The sequence below is a fragment of the Heterodontus francisci genome, chromosome 5 (assembly GCF_036365525.1).
Source record: "Heterodontus francisci isolate sHetFra1 chromosome 5, sHetFra1.hap1, whole genome shotgun sequence".
In the NCBI taxonomy this organism is placed as follows: domain Eukaryota; kingdom Metazoa; phylum Chordata; class Chondrichthyes; order Heterodontiformes; family Heterodontidae; genus Heterodontus; species Heterodontus francisci.
In genome coordinates this window covers 163,758,357-163,776,141 of record NC_090375.1, presented here as the reverse complement: position 1 = coordinate 163,776,141, position 17,785 = coordinate 163,758,357, and the positions used below count along the sequence as shown (strand labels likewise).

Below are 17,785 nucleotides of genomic sequence, written 5' to 3'. Positions count from 1 at the left end.
CTAAAGATTATGGCTTGCAAATTTCACAGTGGTTCTCCTGGTCTCCCACTGTAACTTTGGAGCAGGCTGGTAGACCCCCCAGAGAAACGATGTAAATCATCACCTTCTGGAGTTACCACTGACCCTCCCATGAAGTAACAGCCGGGGATTGGGAGAACCCCCATGGAATTTATTTTTTTATTTTTTATTTAGGGGATATACTATCGGCAGCGGCAAGGCCTCGGTGCAGCCCCCCACCCACCCCCAGTCGCCAAATTAAATTAATAGAAATTGCCGTACCTGCTTCCAGCGGAGTTCCGAGGCAAGGCACTGGTGGGGAGGGGGGAGGATTGAAATTATCAGGGTGGGGGGGGGAAGGCGGGAGCCAATCGGGAAAAACAACAATCATTGGCTGTGGGGATGGTGGGAAGGGGTTGAAGGGCAAATGAGATGAAGTTGGGGGGGGAAATGTCATGCTGGGACCAAAACGCATTTCAATCATATCTGACAAAAAAAACATTGTGGGGGTTGGGAAAGGGCCTCCATGTATTATTGTTTATTGGCATGATATGTGTATTGACATTGCTTTAAAAATTTTAATTTACATGAAGGGCTTGAAGCCCTTTATAAATGGTGCCGGTGCCTGCGCGGTGGCGCCAGACACTGCCACCGGGGAGGCGGCGGCCGCCCCCTCTACGTCATTGAAGGCGGCCGCCCTGCCCCCTCTATTTAAATGAGCCCCCGCGCATAATATCACGGGGCCTCTGTGGGGCGTTTCTTTGTCGGAAGGCTGCCGAGTTCAAGGCTCACCGCCTTGGAGCACGGCACGCTGATAAAATTCAGCCCTTGAGGTCTGTACCAGTTATAATTTAGTTCATTTGGGGATTTTTTTGGAATGCTATGCTTAAATTTTCCACGAGTTTCAAGTATTGAAAAAGCTTCCACAAATCACATGATAATGTGCTTCATGCCCATACTGAATGCAAAGAAATAAAGCAACAAGTGCCCCATTTCCCAAGACTGGAAATTGATACAGACAAGCTTCAGTTAAAAGAAAATGTAACTAGTTTTAAACAATAAATCCATTTATTGGAATAGGGCAAGTCAGGTGAGATTATGCTGACGAGATGTTTCTCTGCTGATGTCCGCCTCCCGAATAGTGTTGAATTCACCCAAACCTTACCACACAATGTTAGCTGCCATTGCCTATATTCTTAATGCCAGTATGTTTATACATTTATTCTACGCATACAGTAAATAGAAAATGTTGGATAAAGCCATCATGTTTCCATTCTTAAATATTGTTTACATCCAGTAAATCTCAATCTTGTGATAGGTGCTGTAATTTATTTTTGGTTTGAATTTCTAATGTTTTTGCTTGATTTCTTGTTTTTTCTACCGATCTCTCTCTGCTCCCCTACTATAGGTGGTTACTCACACTGGAGTGCAATCCCATGGGCACCAGCAGCCTTCCAATACCATGATTAAATGGTCATTATAAAAATATGGTACCCATGTATCTTTCAGCAGTAGCTAGTGAATAGTGGTTAGGAGTGGGAATCCTGCCTAAGATTTTTTACCTTTTACTTCCCCTAATCCAGGTGTAGTAAGGTCAGTTTAGAAACCCTACCACCACCTTGTCTGAGATCAGCAAAGTCAATGCAGTTGAGGGATCAAACCTAGGATGTTCCTGTTTTCCTGTTTTGTATGGCTTAGTACTATAAACCATGCGGCACCAGCATTTTTAAAGCAATTTAATATTTCACCCGAGCTTTGCATAATTTAAAACATGTTTTATATAGTTATGGATGTGTAATAATGACAGAAAATCAATGAAATTGCACTAAGTAGTAATACTAGGACAGATTCTGTGGTTCTTTGCACCAGTAGAGTGAATTTACAAAAGCAAAATACTGCAGGTGCTAAAAATCTGAAATAAAAGCAGAAAATGCTAGAAATGCTCAGCAGATCAGGTAGCACATGTAGAGAGAGAAACAGAGCGAATATTTCAGATTGATGGCCTTTCATCAGAACAGAGTGGATTTCCAACCTGCAGAGAGGGAGCATAGAATTCAGAAAGCGGGCCCTGTGACAATTCCCTTCTGGGCTGTAATTCTGTGGCCTTCTGGTGTTAGGAACACCAGATTGTGGAATCACCCTAGTTGCAAGTTGAAGTCCTTGTGCAGTTTTTGAGTCTTGGTCTCACGAGGCCCTATATTTGATGCAGAATAGATAAGTGAACATCAAACACAGTTCTATGACATGTACTGGGTTTGCTCTTTTTGATTGCCCAATTCAAATGGGAAGAAGGAAAGATTTCTGAGTGAAGGAGCTAAAGGTGGCACAAGCTGGAGGTGCTCTTTTGCCATATTTACAGTACCTTTTCAATACTGTCTCATATTTATTAGGGACTTTTGCCATATTTCTAACAGGTTTTTAAATTTATTTCTGAAAAGATATTTTGGGGGCTGTTTTGTTTTTCTCAACTCAAGTCTGTTTAAAAACACCAAGTATAGTACTTCGGGTTTGAAATGGTACAGCAGGAGAGAAGGCATGCCAATGAGTTGAATAGGCACCAGATCATATCTGTTGTCACTTTTTAATTCATTCTTGGGATGTGACCATCACTGGTAAGGCCAGCATTTATTACCCATCCCTAGTTCCCCTTGGGAAGTTGGTGGCAAGTCTTCTTCATGAACCATTGCATTCTATGTGGTGAAGCTACTTACCCAATGCTGTTGGATAATGTGTTCCAGGATTTTGCCCAAGCAACGATTCAGAAACAACGATATATATCCAAGACTGATTGGTGCGTGTGACTTGGAGAGAAACCTGGAGGTGATAGTGTCCTATGTACTTGCTACCCGTGTCCTTCTAGGTGGTGGAAATTGCAGGTTTGGGAGGTGCTGCAGAAGAAACCTTGGCAAAATGCTGCAGTGCATTCTATAGATAGTACACGCTGCAGCCACAGTGTGTGTGGAGATGGTTGATGGACTACTGATCAAGCAGACTTCTTTGTCCTGGTGTCAAGCTTCTTGGAACCTACCTACCAATAATCTGGACAACTTCCTTAGCTTGCTCTTGATAAGCAAGGTGGAGCTTTGCCATCGACAGCAGGGACACCTGCTGCCATTTGCAGCATAGGGACAGCACTGCCAGTGGTTAAGAAAGTAATAACTGCTCTCAACGTTTTAGCTTATGGAAATTCCTGGCTCACGCTACTGTATATGCTGACCAGCTATCCTTAGATAGATGGAATAGTTACCTGGTTAAATAATTAGCATATTTTAATTAGGATAATATTGTGTAAATATGTTGTCCAAAGCTCTCAGTTTAATTAAAAGTCGTGGTACTTAGTTATTTAGATCAGGATGGGCACAAATTTGATCCTTGCCCAGTGTGTAGCTCAGCTAAAGAGCAGTTACAAGACTACATTTAGCATCAGCGCCTATGTTCGAAGCAGTTGAAAATTCATTCATGATGCCCTTTGGTGGAAAATGGGATACGTGGACTTGAGATAAGCACAGGTTTGCACTCAGTCATGATGCCTCCTTGTCTGATAACTTAGCGACACTATACAAATTCTCAGATGAAGACTAGAGTTATTTATATAGCCTTAGGAGGAAAATGAAGCCTTCGGAGAGGGAACAGAAGACATTTGTTAGAATGGTTCCAGAGGTGAGGGAAGACAGTTAGGTGGATGGACTGGAGAAGCTGGGGTTGTTTTCATTAAAGCAAAGAAGGCTAAGAGGGGATTGGACAACCCCAGCCAATCCAATCTTTCCTCAAAGCTGCATTTTTCCAGTCCCAGCAACATCCTTGTAAATTTCCTCTGTACCCTCGCTAGTGCAATTATATCCTTTCTGTAATGAGGTGACCAGAACTGCACACTGTACTCAAGTTGTGGCCGAACTAATGATTTATACAGTTCCAGCATAACCTCCCTGCTCTTATATTCTATACTTCAGCTAATAAAGGAAAGGATTCCATATGCCTTTGTAACCACCTTATCGACCTGTCCTGCTACCTTCAGGGATCTGTGGACATTCACTCCATGATCCCTCACTTACTCTACACCTCTCAGTATTCTCCTATTAATCGTGTATTCCTTTTCCTTGTTTGACCTCCCCAAATGCATCACCTCACACTTCTCTGGGGTGAAACCCATTTGCCACTTTTCTGCTCATATAATCAGACCATCAATATCTTCCTGCAGTCTACAGCTATCCTCTTCGGCATCAACCACACGGCCAATCTTTGTCTCATCTGCAAACTTCTTGATCATGCCCCCCGCATTTACATCCAAATCGTTGATATATACCACAAAAGCAGGGGACCGAGTACTGAGCCCTGCGGAATGCCACTGGAAACAGCCCTCCAGTCGCAAAACACCCGTCAACAATTACCCTTTGTTTCCTGCCACTGAGCCAATTTTGTATCCAGCTTGCTACATTTCCCTGGATCCCATGGGCTTTTATATTTTTAACCAGTCTGCCATGTGAGACTTTGTCAAAAACCTTGCTAAAATCCACATAGACCAGATCAACTGCACTAACCTCATCAATCCTCCTTGTTACTTCTTCAAAAAAATTCAATTAAGTTGGTCAGACAAAATCTTCCCTTAACAAATCCATGCTGACGATCATTGATTAATCCATGCCCTTCTAAGTGACAGTTTATCCTGTCTCTCAGAATTGATTCCAATAATTTGGCCACTACTGAGGTTAGACTGACTGGCCTGTAATTATTGGGTCGATCCCTCGCTCCCTTTTTAAACAAAGGTACAACGTTAGCAGTCCTCCAATCCTTTGGCACCACACCTGTATCCAGTGAGGACTGAAAAATGATGGACAGACCCTCCATTATTTTCTCCGTGGCTTCTTTTAACAGCCTGTGATACATTTCATCCAGCCCCAATGATTTATCCACTTTCAAGGATGATAATCCCATTAATACTTCCTCGCTCCCTATCTTTATCACATCGGATACTTCACATTCCTCTTCCTTAACTACAATATCTGCACCATCCCCCTTTTTTTGTGACGACAGACATGAAGTATTTATTCAGAACCATACCAATATCATCCACCCCTACACATAGGTTACCTTTTGTCCTTTATGGACACTACTCTCTCCTTAGTTGTCCTCTTACTCTTATTGTATTGATAAAACATCTTTGAGTTCACCTTGATTTTGCTTGCCAATATCCTTTCATGCCCTCTCTTAGCTTTCCTAATTTCCTTTTTGATTTCACCCCTCCACTTTCTATACTCCTCTCAGCTTTCTGTAGTATTGAGCTCTCAGTGTCGGACATAAGCTTTCCTTTTCAGCCTTATCTTACCCTAGATGTTTCTAGATAACCAGGGGTTCTAGATTTGGCCGTCTCACCCTTTTTCTTTGTGGGAACTTGTTTACTCTGAACCCCTTGAATTTCCCGTTTGAATGCCTCCCACTGCTCTGACACTGATTTAGCTTCAAGTAGCTGTTTCCAGTCCACGTTCGCAAAATCACTCCTCGGCTTAGTAAAATTGACCTTGCCCTTATTCAGAACTCTAATTCTTGTTCTATCCTTGCCCTTTTCCATAATTATGTTAAAACTGACTGAATTATGATCACTACCACCAAAATGCTCTCCCACTGCCACTCCTTCCACTGCTTGGCTTTGTTTCCTAAAACTAAGTCCAAAACTGTGCCCTCTCTTGTTGGACTTGTGACATACTGGCCAATACTTGAAAGAGAAAAAAATGCAGGATATGGGGAAAGAGCTGGGGAGTGGGACTAACTGAATTGCCCTTTGAAAGAGCCTGCTCAGACTCGATGGGTTGAATGGTTTTCTTCTGTGTTGTACTATTGTGTTTCATTTGATCTATCAAGATGATTTTGGGTGTCGGAAATTGACTAGGCTGTGTTTCCAATGGTTTGATTTTTGCAGCATGTGAAAAATGTGGCCATGATCAAAATTTCATATACGCATGTTGCATCTCGATTTTGTTCCCTGCTGGGGTATGGAATCATCAACTAACTGTAAATTTGAGCGAAGGATAGCAGTAAATGTGGAACAGATTGATATGGAATCTTGTACTTAATGGGTAGTACTGTTCGATAATTGTGCTTTGCTGGTGTTCTGCAGGTTCTCGAGACCAGGGCATCTAACTTGCCACTTGTGAGTAACAGTCAACCCTTAAGCCTTGGTAATATGACTCTTGACCCCACAGCATCCTCCTCCAACGCCTCTCCTTCCTTCTTCATTGGACGGGACTGCACTCGGCTGGTTCCATTAGTATCTCCAGTTATAACCAGAGAATCACCTGCAATGACTTCTCTTCCTGCTCTCACACCATTGCTTCTGAAATCCTGAAGTATATATCCTTGTTCCCCCTCTTATTCTCATCTGTGTGCTGTCCCTTGGCAACATCATCGAAGGCATAACGTCAGGTTTCGCATATACGCTGATGACGACCAGCCCTACCAGCCTACTGCATCTCCCGAGAGAGCAGGGGAGTGGGACTATTTGGCTAGGTCTACCAAAGAATGGGCATGATGGGCTAAATGGCCTATTTCTGTGCTGTATCATTCTATGTCCCAGATTTTGTAGGTAGCGGCGAAGTGACAGTTCTTGCTGCTGACCTCGAAGAAAGCTGTGCAGAAAGAGCTAGCGATCTCTTGTGGCATGGATTTCAGCTTTCCTGACTTTAATTTAATTTTGGCACTCCGGCACTCACCAACAGTGGTGTCATCAAGCAGGCTAAGCAACCAATCACATTAAAGAATTCTCATAGACAGCAAACCAGGAAGTAACAAGTTGGTTTAATCATGCACTTTTTAAAAAATTTTACAGAAAAGCAAAATAAAGATTGGGACATGGGCATGGAGTCATTGAGTATATTCAAGACAGAAATTAAAAGGTTTTGGAACCTGAGGGAATCAAGGAATATGGAGATAGGGCAGGACTGTCGAGCTAAAGTAAAAAATCAGCCATGATCTCCTGAATGGCAGAGCAAGCTCGAAGGGCCAAATAGCTCCTACTTCTTAGCTTCTTGTTAAGGTTGAAGCTGAAATATCAGAAACAAAGTTCAATTTTTAAATTATTTTCAAAATCTATGGAATTTTAATCATAATGGAGAAATTTGATACCGCACAAATATACAATTAGATTTTCAGGCTCAGGGAGGTTGTTCATCAATAATTATGACTACTTAGTACGCTGCTAAAAACACAGTTACACCTCATTCAACAAGGTGTAAGTTTTTAAGGGTTTTTACAACAAGACTAATCATGTAAAAAGTGAATGTTCACTTGAATTCAAGTGATTTCTAAGATCTCCATCTGAGAGGACTTCAACAGTGCATCTTGCACTCGGTGGAGGAGCGGGATATCACTGACAGCAACTTCCGGATTTTCGCACATTTATTTTTATTTGTTCATTGGAATTTGTTCATTCGATGTGAACGTCACTGGCAAGGCCAGCATTTATTGCCCATCTCGAATTACCCTTGCGAAGGTAGTGGTGAGCTGCCTTCTTGAAAAGCTGCAGTCCATGTGCGGTATGTACACCCACAGTATTGTTAGGAAGAGAGTTCCAGGTTTTAGACCCAGCGACGGTGAAGGAACGACGATATAGTTCCAAATCAGGATGGTGTGTGACTTGGAGGACTGCTGTCTTTTTTTCTTCCAGGTGCTAGAGGTTGCGAGTTTGTAAGGTACTGTTGAAGGAGGCTTGGTGAGTTGCTACGGTGCATCTTGTATATGGTTCACATTGCTGCCACTGTGTGCCGATGGTGGAGGGAATGAATGTTTAAGGTGGTGAATGGGCTGCTGATCAAGTGGACTGCTTTGTTTTGGATGGTGTCGAGCTTCTTGACTGTTCTTGGAGCCACACTCATCCAGGCAAGTGAAGAGTATTCCATCACGATCCTTACTTGTAAATGATGGACTGGCTTTGGGGAGTCAGGAGGTGAGTTACAGCAGAATTCCCAGCCTCTGACCTACACTTGTAGCTACAGCATTTATATAGCTGGTCCAATTAAGTTTCTGATCAATGGTAACTCCAAGGATGTTGTTAGTGGGGGATTCAACAATGGTAATGACATTGAATGTCAAGGGGAGATGGTTAGATTTTGTCTTATTGGAGATGGTCATCGCCTGGCATTTGTGTGGAGGTCCACGTCTTGCTGCATGCGGGCATGGACTGCTTTAGTATCTGAGGAGTCTTGAATGGTACTGAACACTGTGCATTCATCAGTGAACATACCCACTTCTGACTTTATGATGGAGGGAAGGACATTGATGAAGCAGCTGAAGATGGTTGTGTCTAGGACACTACCCTGAGGAACTCTTGCAGTGAAGTGCTGAGGCTATGATGATTGGTCTCCAACAAGCACAATCATCTTCCTTTGTGATGGGTATAAATCCAAACAGTGGAGAGTTTTTCCTGTGGTTACCATTGATGACACTTTTGCTAGGGCTCCTTGATCCCACACTCAGTCAAATACTGCCTTGATGTCAAGGGCTGTTACTCTCACCTCACTTCTGGAATTCAGCACTTTTGTCCATGTTTGGTCCAAGGCTGCAATGAGATCAGGAGCTGAGTGGCTCTGGCAGATCCCAAACTGAGCATCAGTTGCAGTTTATTACTGAGTTAGTGCTGATTGATAGCACCGTCGATGACTCCTTCCATCTCTTTGCTGATGATTGAAAGCAGACTGATGGGGTGTTAATTGGCTGGGTTGGATATTTCTTGTTTTTTGGTGTCAGGACAAAACCTGGGCAATTTTCCACAGTGCCGGAGAGATGCCGATGTTGTAACTCTATTGGAATAGCTTGACTAGGGACACAGCTAGTTCTGCAGCACGTCTTCAGTACGACAACTCGGATGTTGTTAGGGCCCACAGCCTTTGCTGTATCCAGTGGCAACAACCATTTCTTGATATCACGTGGAGTAAATCGAATTGACTGAAGACTGGCATCTGTGATACTGGGAACCTTAGGAGGAGGAGGCCGCGATGGATTTTCCACGCAGCACTTCTGGCTGAGGATGGTTGCAAATGCTTCAGCCTTGTCGTTTGCACTGATGTACTCAGCTCCCCCATCATTGAGAATGGGGATGTTTGTGGAGCCTCCTCCTTTGGTTAGTTCTTTAATTGTCCACCACCATACATGACTGGATATGGCAGGACTGCAGAGCTTTGATCTGATCCATTGGTCGTGGGATTGTTTAGCCCTGTCTATCACATGCTGCTTCCACTGTTCAGCATGCATGTAGTTCTGTGTTGTATTTTCACCAGGGTGGAAGCTCATTTTTAGGTATGCCTGGTGTTGCTCCTGGCATGTTCTCCTCTCATCATAAAACCAGGGTTGATCCCTGGCTTGATGGTCATGGTAGAGTGGGGGAAATGCCAGGCCATGAGGTTACAGATTGTGGTTGATGCAATTCTGCTGCTGGTGGCCCACAATGTTTCATGAATTCCCAGTTTCGAGCTGCTGGATCTATTCTGAATCTATCTTATTTAGCACGATGGTAGTGCCGCACAACATGATGGAGGATATCCTCAGTGTGAAGATGGGACTTTGTCTCCACAAGGACTGTACAGTGGGCACTCCTACCAATACAGTCATGGATAGATGCATCTGTGACAGGTAGATTGGTGAGGACAAGGTCAGGTAGGTTTTTCCCTCTCGTTGGTTCTCTCACCACCTGCTGCAGGCCCAGTCTGGTGGATATATCCTTCAAGACTCAGCCAGCTTGGTCAGTAGTGGTGCTACCCAGCCATTCTTGGTGATGGATATTGATGGACAAGTCCCTTACCCAGAGTACATTCTGTGCCCTTGCTATCCTCAATTGTTCTTCCAGGTGGTGTTGAACATGGAGGAGTACTAATTCATCAGCTGAGGGAGGGCAGTAGGTGGTAATCGGCAGGAGGTTTCCTTGCCCATTTTTGACCTGATGCAATGAGACTTCATGATGTCCAAAGCCAATATTGAGGACTCCCGGGGCCATAGCCTCCCAACTGTATCCAACTGTGCTGCCACTTCTGGTTGGCCTGTCTTGCCAGTGAGATGGGACATACCCAGCACACGCGCCATCTCCAGAAGTTTCTGCCAGTTTCACAGGGTAATGGCCCTGAATCCTGACAGTTTCACCATCAATACAATTGCAAAATCTATGACTAAGACTGCTTACTCAACCTCTGTAATTGCATCCATTTCCACCCTGCATCTGCTAATCTGATGCTGAATACCTCATCCATGCCTTTGTTACCTCTGGACTCGACTATTCCAATGCTCTACTGGCCGGCCTCCCACCTTGCATCCTTTGTAAACTTGAGCTCATCCAAAACTATCCGTATCCTAACTCGCACCAAGTCCCATTCTCCCATCACCATGTTAGTTGCTGATTTGCATTAGCTCATGGTCCAGCAACACCTCGGTTTTAAAATTCACATTCTTATTTTCAAATCCTTCCATGGCCTTGCTCCTTTCTATCTCTATAAGCTCCTCCAGCCCTGCAATCCTCCAAAATCTCTGTGTTCTTCCTAATTTTATCTCTTGTGCATCCCTGATTTTAATTGCTCCGCTATGTGCCTTCAGCTGTCTAGGCCCTATCTCTGGAGGTCCCTCCCTAAATCTTTCTGCCTCTCTCCTCCTCTCTCTGCCTTTAAGATCCTTTTTAAAACCTACCTCTTTGACCAAGCTTTTGGTCACCTGTCCTAATATCTCCTTATGTGGCTTGGGGCCAAATTTTGTTCGATAACGCTCCTGTGAAGTGCCTTGTGACATTTTTCCATGTTACAGATGCTATATAATTACAACTTGCTGTCATTGTTTATAAAGGCAGAAAATATATTAAAAGCTTCTTTGAGCCTTTTAAAAAAAAAAAAATACAATTTTTAAACTATCTTTCGATGACCATATCCTTTCCATTTTGAGCTGCAGACCTTTTAAAGGCTGCCTTCACAAGGCTCAACCTACATTGGGAGTATATGATACTGATATCCATCAGCTAGCCTTGTAAAAACCCATGTGGCCAACTTATTATTTTGTGACTTGGGCCCCACACAGCTGGCCCAGGGGTTTTTTAGCCTGGATTGCAGAATTGGCTGTATAGGACTTGAAGTTGGCTGGTATTATATAGTATTACAAAGTCATTTTTTTGGCAGAAGTAGGCCTTTCAATTTTGAATTAATGACAATGTGTTCCTAGTACAGATGCTGCAAGGTGGATTTGAAAGGTTTATGGATCAGAGGTTGAACTCAGCATGTGACTATTTTTGTAATGTGTTTAAGCTTATTGCCTTTTCACAACTACTTATTAATGACAGCATTTAAAAGGGATTAACTGTTGTACTGTGCTATTTAATTGCTGTTTTACAATAGTTTTAATGGACTCCCTAACTTACTGGGAAAGCACAAGATTAGCAATGGGAAAAGCACATTTTGTTTCTCTCTTCACAGATGCTGCATGACCTGCTGAGTGTTTCCAGCATTTTCTCTTTTTATTTCCTCCGCATGCTTTGTTTTGTTAAACAGCTATTACCTTTTTTACATTTTATACCAAATATGGGCCATATTTTCTTTTATGCAATAATTTTTGCAATAAAGTAGATGTGCTTAATGAGAGTACAATACCATGCAAAAACAATAACAAACCATTTGCATCAATACTAATTATTGCACGCATCCTAAAATACGTTCACCAAAATTACCAAAAAGAATGATATGTTTTGTTTACTCAGGCCCAATTGAAAGCCAATGAAAAGTGAAAAGAATTGGACAGTGAGTAAAAGACCTTAATTTAGCTTAAAGAAGGGCAAAAATCAAAAGTGCCTTCACTTGCACAGGCAGAAGTGAATAGAATAGAGGAGCTTTCTGCTCCACAGCACATGTGCAGCAGCTATTTCCTGGCATCATTTATTAAAGCAAGAGGTCTATTACTGACGCTGGGGCTATCTCTCTCATGGCTTCTTTGATCTAATATGCCAGGATGTTTGATAATACAGCATAATGCATTTAGTTTGCAAGCCAAAAGTCTGCTTCCACAAAAGGGGAATTATCAGTGATGGCAGTCACCAACTGGAAAAGAACTTGCAGTGGAGCCTCTACATTACACAGTCAATGCCACAAATCACTGCAACAATATCATAAATTACAGCCAAACTTTATATCTAAAAGAGCAGTGAAAATCCTGTTTCTAACAGCTACTACATGCTCAGCGATCAGGAAACTAATATGAAAAATTGTAATTTCTCTCCTGGACTAATTTCCATATATTTCTTATCCGCTAAACAAATATGGCCCGGAAATTCTGCAGACGTTCTTCTGATTTCCTGCTATAATGTTGTTCAGTAATTGGAATGTCTGGGAAAACAGCCATTTACACTGCTTCCATGGGAATTCTGGCTATTTCCTATCAAAGTTATGGCGGATGATCAGGAGAACCCCAGCAGAATTCAGGGCCTTGATCTTTCTATACAAGAAGTCACAATGTGAAGGGCAAGGCCATGGAGGAATTTTTAAACTCAGGCAGTTGTGTTTAATTTCACAATCATTAATGAAATATTAAAGTGCAGAAAGCACTAATTAAAGTTCCATTGTTGCAGGGGTCTTTCATGTGCTACAAGTTCCAATTCTGCTGGTTTTATGTGGGTTTTAAAGGCCATCCTTTGATTCATGCCATGGAAATATTTCATAGGGTACCAGCTAAAATTCAGAGGTTGGACTGCCATGAATTCTGGTGGGTAACATCATCCCACCAGTCATGTCTTTTGACATCATCTGGAAAGGGGGAAGATGTAAGAGGTGCCTTCCTTTTTGCCTGATGAAACTCCCATCACTGGCCAAATGGGGCGGTGATCTGGCATAGTCAGGTCTTGCCCCAGTTTCTACACCTGCAAGCCTCTATCAGCCCCAAAAACCAAAGTAATCCAGAGCCAGGAAATTGTTGACTGCTAGATTCTTAGGAAATGCCATTTTCTACATTACACAACATTTAAATATCTTCTGAGGTAGAGAAAGTAGCAACTTAACAGTAAAAAATATACACAAATCATTACTCAGTGTGACGGAACTACTATATGATTCATCTGTTTAATTTTTGCTAAGAATGTAACATAATATATGCTGCGAGGTTAGTGATAGATTGCAAGATGTTTCCAAATTATATTAATTTTATTTAGTGTACACAGAAAATTATAGACTTATTAGTCTAATATATATCGTGGGAAAGTTACAAGAATCTATTGTTAGGGACAGAGTGACTGAGTACTTGGGTAAATATGAACTGATCAGAGAGAGCCAGCATGGATTTGTAAATGGTAAGTCATGTCTAATTAGCCTAGTTGAAACATTTGAGGCAGTTACTAACATGGTAGACAAGAGAGTGCCTATGAATATCATTTATGTGAACTTCCAGAAGGCATTTGATAAGGTAAAACACACAAGAGACTGTTAGGAAAAATGGAAGTACAAGGAATTGGAGGTACTCCTTTGCCATGGTTTGGGAATTGGTTAGGAGGTAGGAAACCGAGAATAGGGATAATGGGTATGTCCTCTAATTGGCAGGGTATGACTAGTGGCGTCCCCCTAGGGATTTGTATTGAGACCTCAGTTTTTCACTCTGTTCATAAATGTCTTCGATGAAGGAATAGAAAGCAATGTGTCCAAGTTTGTGGATGACCCTAGAGTAAGTAATGTAGCTGGGAGCAGAAGATTGTTAAGGGACATGGACAGTGTAAATTAGTGAATAAAAATGTGACAAATGGATTTCAACGTCGGGAAATGTGAGATTCTCCACTTTGGACCTAAGATAGATCAGACTATTTTCTAAATAGTGAGAAGCTAGAAAGTGTGGAGGAGAAGCAAAATTTAGTGGCTCATGTACACTTAAAACTAGTGAACAGGTACAAAAAAATAATTGAATAGGCTAATGGAATATCAGCCTTCATCTCAAGTGGGCTGGAATACAATGGGGTGGAAGTTATGCAACAGTTGTATAAAGCTCTGTTTAGACCGCACAGGAACTTATGTTCAGTTCTGGACGCAGCACCTCAGGAAGGATAATATTGGCCTTGGACGGGGTGCAGCATTGATTCACCAGAATGATACCGGAGCTAAAAGGGTTAAATTATGAGGAAAGTTTGCATAGACTTGACTTGTATTCCCTCAACTATAGAAGATTAAGGGGTGGGACAATTGAGGTATTTAAGATGATTGAAGGATTTGATAGAGGAACTATTTCCAGTGGGGGAGTCCAAAACAAGTGTGCATAATCTTAAAATTAGACCTAGGCCATTCAAGGGTGATGACAGGAAACACTTCTTCAAACAAAGGGAATGGAAATCTGGAGCACTGTACCCGTAAAAAGCTGTTGTGTCTAGGTCAATTGAAAGATCAGCCTGATCTAATTGAATGGCAGACAAAGCTCGAGGGGCTGAATGGCCGACCTGTGTTCCTATGGCCTATGTACTGAGGTCACCCCTGCAGTTTCTTTGATGTTGTTTCGTGTTCAGTGACAGACTGTGAGACAGATAACTGTCCAACCAACCTTAATACCTTACTTTACAGTTTGTATGAAAAGAAGTGATTGATCAGCATGGTAAATCTATTAAATTATTTTCTTTTTGTCATTCTTCTTAAGTTTACTAATGCATAGCAGAAGTAAAAATAGAAAAAAAAACATTCAGTGAGCAATATACTGAAGTGGCAGTATACTACCAATTGAGCCAGTATACTATACTGGCTCAATTGGTAGTACTCTCACTTCTGAATCAAATGGTTGTGGATTCAAATCTCATTGTGGACTGAAATATATTATCTAGGCTAAAACTTCAGTGCATCACTGTGACAGAAACCACACCTGCCAAATGGAAACATATTAATTTCATCACATGGAACACTATTTGAACTGTTACTGGTTTAAAAAGGACCACAGAGCAGTGGTGGAAAACATGGGTGCACATGTGTATTCTGAGAGACAGTTGCCTAGAGAGACAATGGGAGTGCTCCATAATTCAATTAGCCAGATGGGTTTTGTCAATAGTGATGATCAAAAGACATTGAGAGTCATTGTCTGTGTGAGAGCTAGCATTCCACCCCCCCACACGATGTGTCCAGTAAACTTTGAAGAATCAACAAACCTCGCAGGCGATGCTGTCTCAAGCAAAGAGCTAGTCACATGACTAATCTGCTGGCCAACCTGGGAATTGTTTGAATTGTGCTCGCAGTAAAGTTTTGAGGCAGACTGATTTTGAAGACTAAAGAGAAGCAAGGTTCTCTCTGTCTCTCTCCCTCTCCCTCATGCAAAGTTCTAGGGACCCATGGAAGTAACTTGAGCTTCTAGACAGAAGACCCCTGCAGCCTTCTGGTACCAGTGTAACAAGTTTGAAAGTGTACACTGGGCCCCAACGAGAATTGCAAGACTTAACTTCAATCAAAGACTTTACATCCAATCCAAAGCCAGTAACTGAATTCCATCTAGTTCTTCAAACCTTTCTCCTTTAATTCTTTCAGCTCCTCTGTATCTATTTGTGTGTGTGTTTATCATGTATGCATGCTAGACTGGCCACATAGCGTATTTTTAGTAGTCTTAACTGAGTTAGAGTTTTAAGATTAATAAACTTACACCTTTCTTGTGTAAACCTGAGAAAACCTGTCTGGTTGATTCCGTTACAGTTGCAATTAGAGTGCAGTGAGCAAGGACTCATTGAGGTGAATCTAAAAACAGTGTTTTTAAAAGTTAAAGCCTGTTACGGCCAAACCAGGAAAAGGGCAAGAGGAGAGCCTGAGACCCCTTCCTCACCTAGTCGTAACACTACTGAGAGGGTTTTGCATTGAGGGAAGTGAGGCTTTTGGATGTGATGTTAAATCAAGATCCATTCAGTCTTTTCAGATGGATGTAAAAGATTTGATGGTACTATCTGATGGAAAGCAGGGAGTTCTATTGCTAATATGGTCAATTCTCCTTCCTCTGCCGACACCACCAGAAATATACTATCTGGTCATTCATTCATTTGCTGATTGTGGAATCTTGTTGGACACAAAATGATTGGTATTTGCCTGCATAACAATGATTATACCTCAGAAATAATCAACTGGTTGTAATTCATAAGTTTTGTCTTTCTTTCTTAATGTTCAGTGTCCTGCTGAATTGCAAACCAACGCTCCCTACGGGAAGATTTCCAGGCATGTCATCCATAATTTCCTGTCCATTATTGGACAGAAAATCATAGGCTTGCTCACCTATGATTTTTCACGATGCCCACCCCGTGTGCACTGGGCCCTGCTGGGAGAACTAGACCGCAGAATCACCCTATGATTCCTGCTTTTCTACATTCCACAGCATCAAACTTGCAGATTAATTCTTTTCAAGTATTATTGATATGGTGTGAGGCAGGATGCTGGTACTTAAGGGTCAGGATTTTTTTTTTTCTGCCTGAAGAAAAAAATCCCTGAGACTCTTTGTTACTAATCATACATCTTCTACATGTATAGCTCTGATACTAGTTGCTGCCCAAAACCTAAAAATTAAATGGATTTTATGGGACAGCCTAAGCACATGAAATTCAATAAAGCTATTGGAGCAAAATGTGATAGTCCCCAAAAATGGACTCGGGATAGCGATGTGAATTAGCCTGTGCTCATGCATGATTGCTGCATGCAGCCAACACTAAACATGTTGTTGACTGGCTGCACACATAAGCAGGCGGTCCAGGTTTGTGCGAGGCTAGCACCACCACATCTCTTAAAAGGGTGTTAAGTTCTGGCTGGAACAATTGCTGGAACTATTTGTGGAAGAGAGTCTGAGCAGGAAGAAGAGTGAGTTATGGCGTAACAGGGGAGAGATCAGGCTCCAAAGTTCTCTGGCGTTGCACTGGATCTCTTGATGGAGAAGGAGGAGAGATCTGGGGTCTATCCACAGCGGGGCAGGAGGCACCCCCAGGCAGACACTAAAAATACACTGGGGCCAGATAGTCATGGTGGTTGGTGCCAGATCTGAAGCCCCAAGGACCTGGATGCAGTGCAGCAAAAAGTTCAATGACCTCACACGTGGTCAAGGTCAGTGAATGTATCTTCAAATAGCATATCCCATCAACTTTTTTTATTCATTCATGGGATGTGGGCATCACTAGCTAGTACAGCATTTATTTCCCATTCCCAATTGCCCTTGAAGCTGGTGGTGAGATGCCTTCCTGAACTGCTGCAGATCATGTGGAGTAGGCACACACACAGTGCTATTAAGAAGGGAGTTCCAGGACCCAACGACAGTGAAAGAACAGTGATATAGTTCCAAGTCAGGATGGTGTGTGGCTTGGAGAGAAACTTGCAGGTGGTGGTGTTCCCATGCAACTGCTGCCCTTGTCCTTATAGGTGTTAGAGGTCATGGCTTTGGAAGGTGCTATCTAAGGAGCCTTGGTGCATTGCTGCAGTGCATCTTGCATGATTGCTGCGTGCAGCCAACACTAAACACATTGTTGAGTGGCTGCACACTTAAGCAGGAGGTCCAAGTTTGCGTGAGGCTAGCGTTGTGCGTTGGTGGTGGAGGGAGTGAATGTTTCTGGATAGGGTGCCAATTAAGCGGGCTTCTTTGTCCTGGATAGTGGTGACCTTGTTGAGTGTTGTTGGAGCTGCACACATCCAGGCAAGTGGAGAATATTCTATCACACTCCTGACTTGTGCCTTGTACATGGTGGACAGGCTTTGGGGAGTCAGGAGATAAGTTACTCATCACAGGATTCTGAGCCTCTGATCTCCTCTTGTAGCCACGGTATTTCTTTGCTACTCCAGTTCAGTTTCTGATCAGTGGTAACCCCCAG

The 17,785-nt window shown here is 42.5% G+C and overlaps 1 protein-coding gene across 1 annotated transcript in view; it reads left to right on the top strand.

Annotated features, from left to right (window-relative positions):
- Positions 1 to 17,785, top strand: part of rims2a (regulating synaptic membrane exocytosis 2a) — a 749,410-nt gene that overhangs the window by 151,675 nt on the left and 579,950 nt on the right. The window lies entirely within an intron of this gene.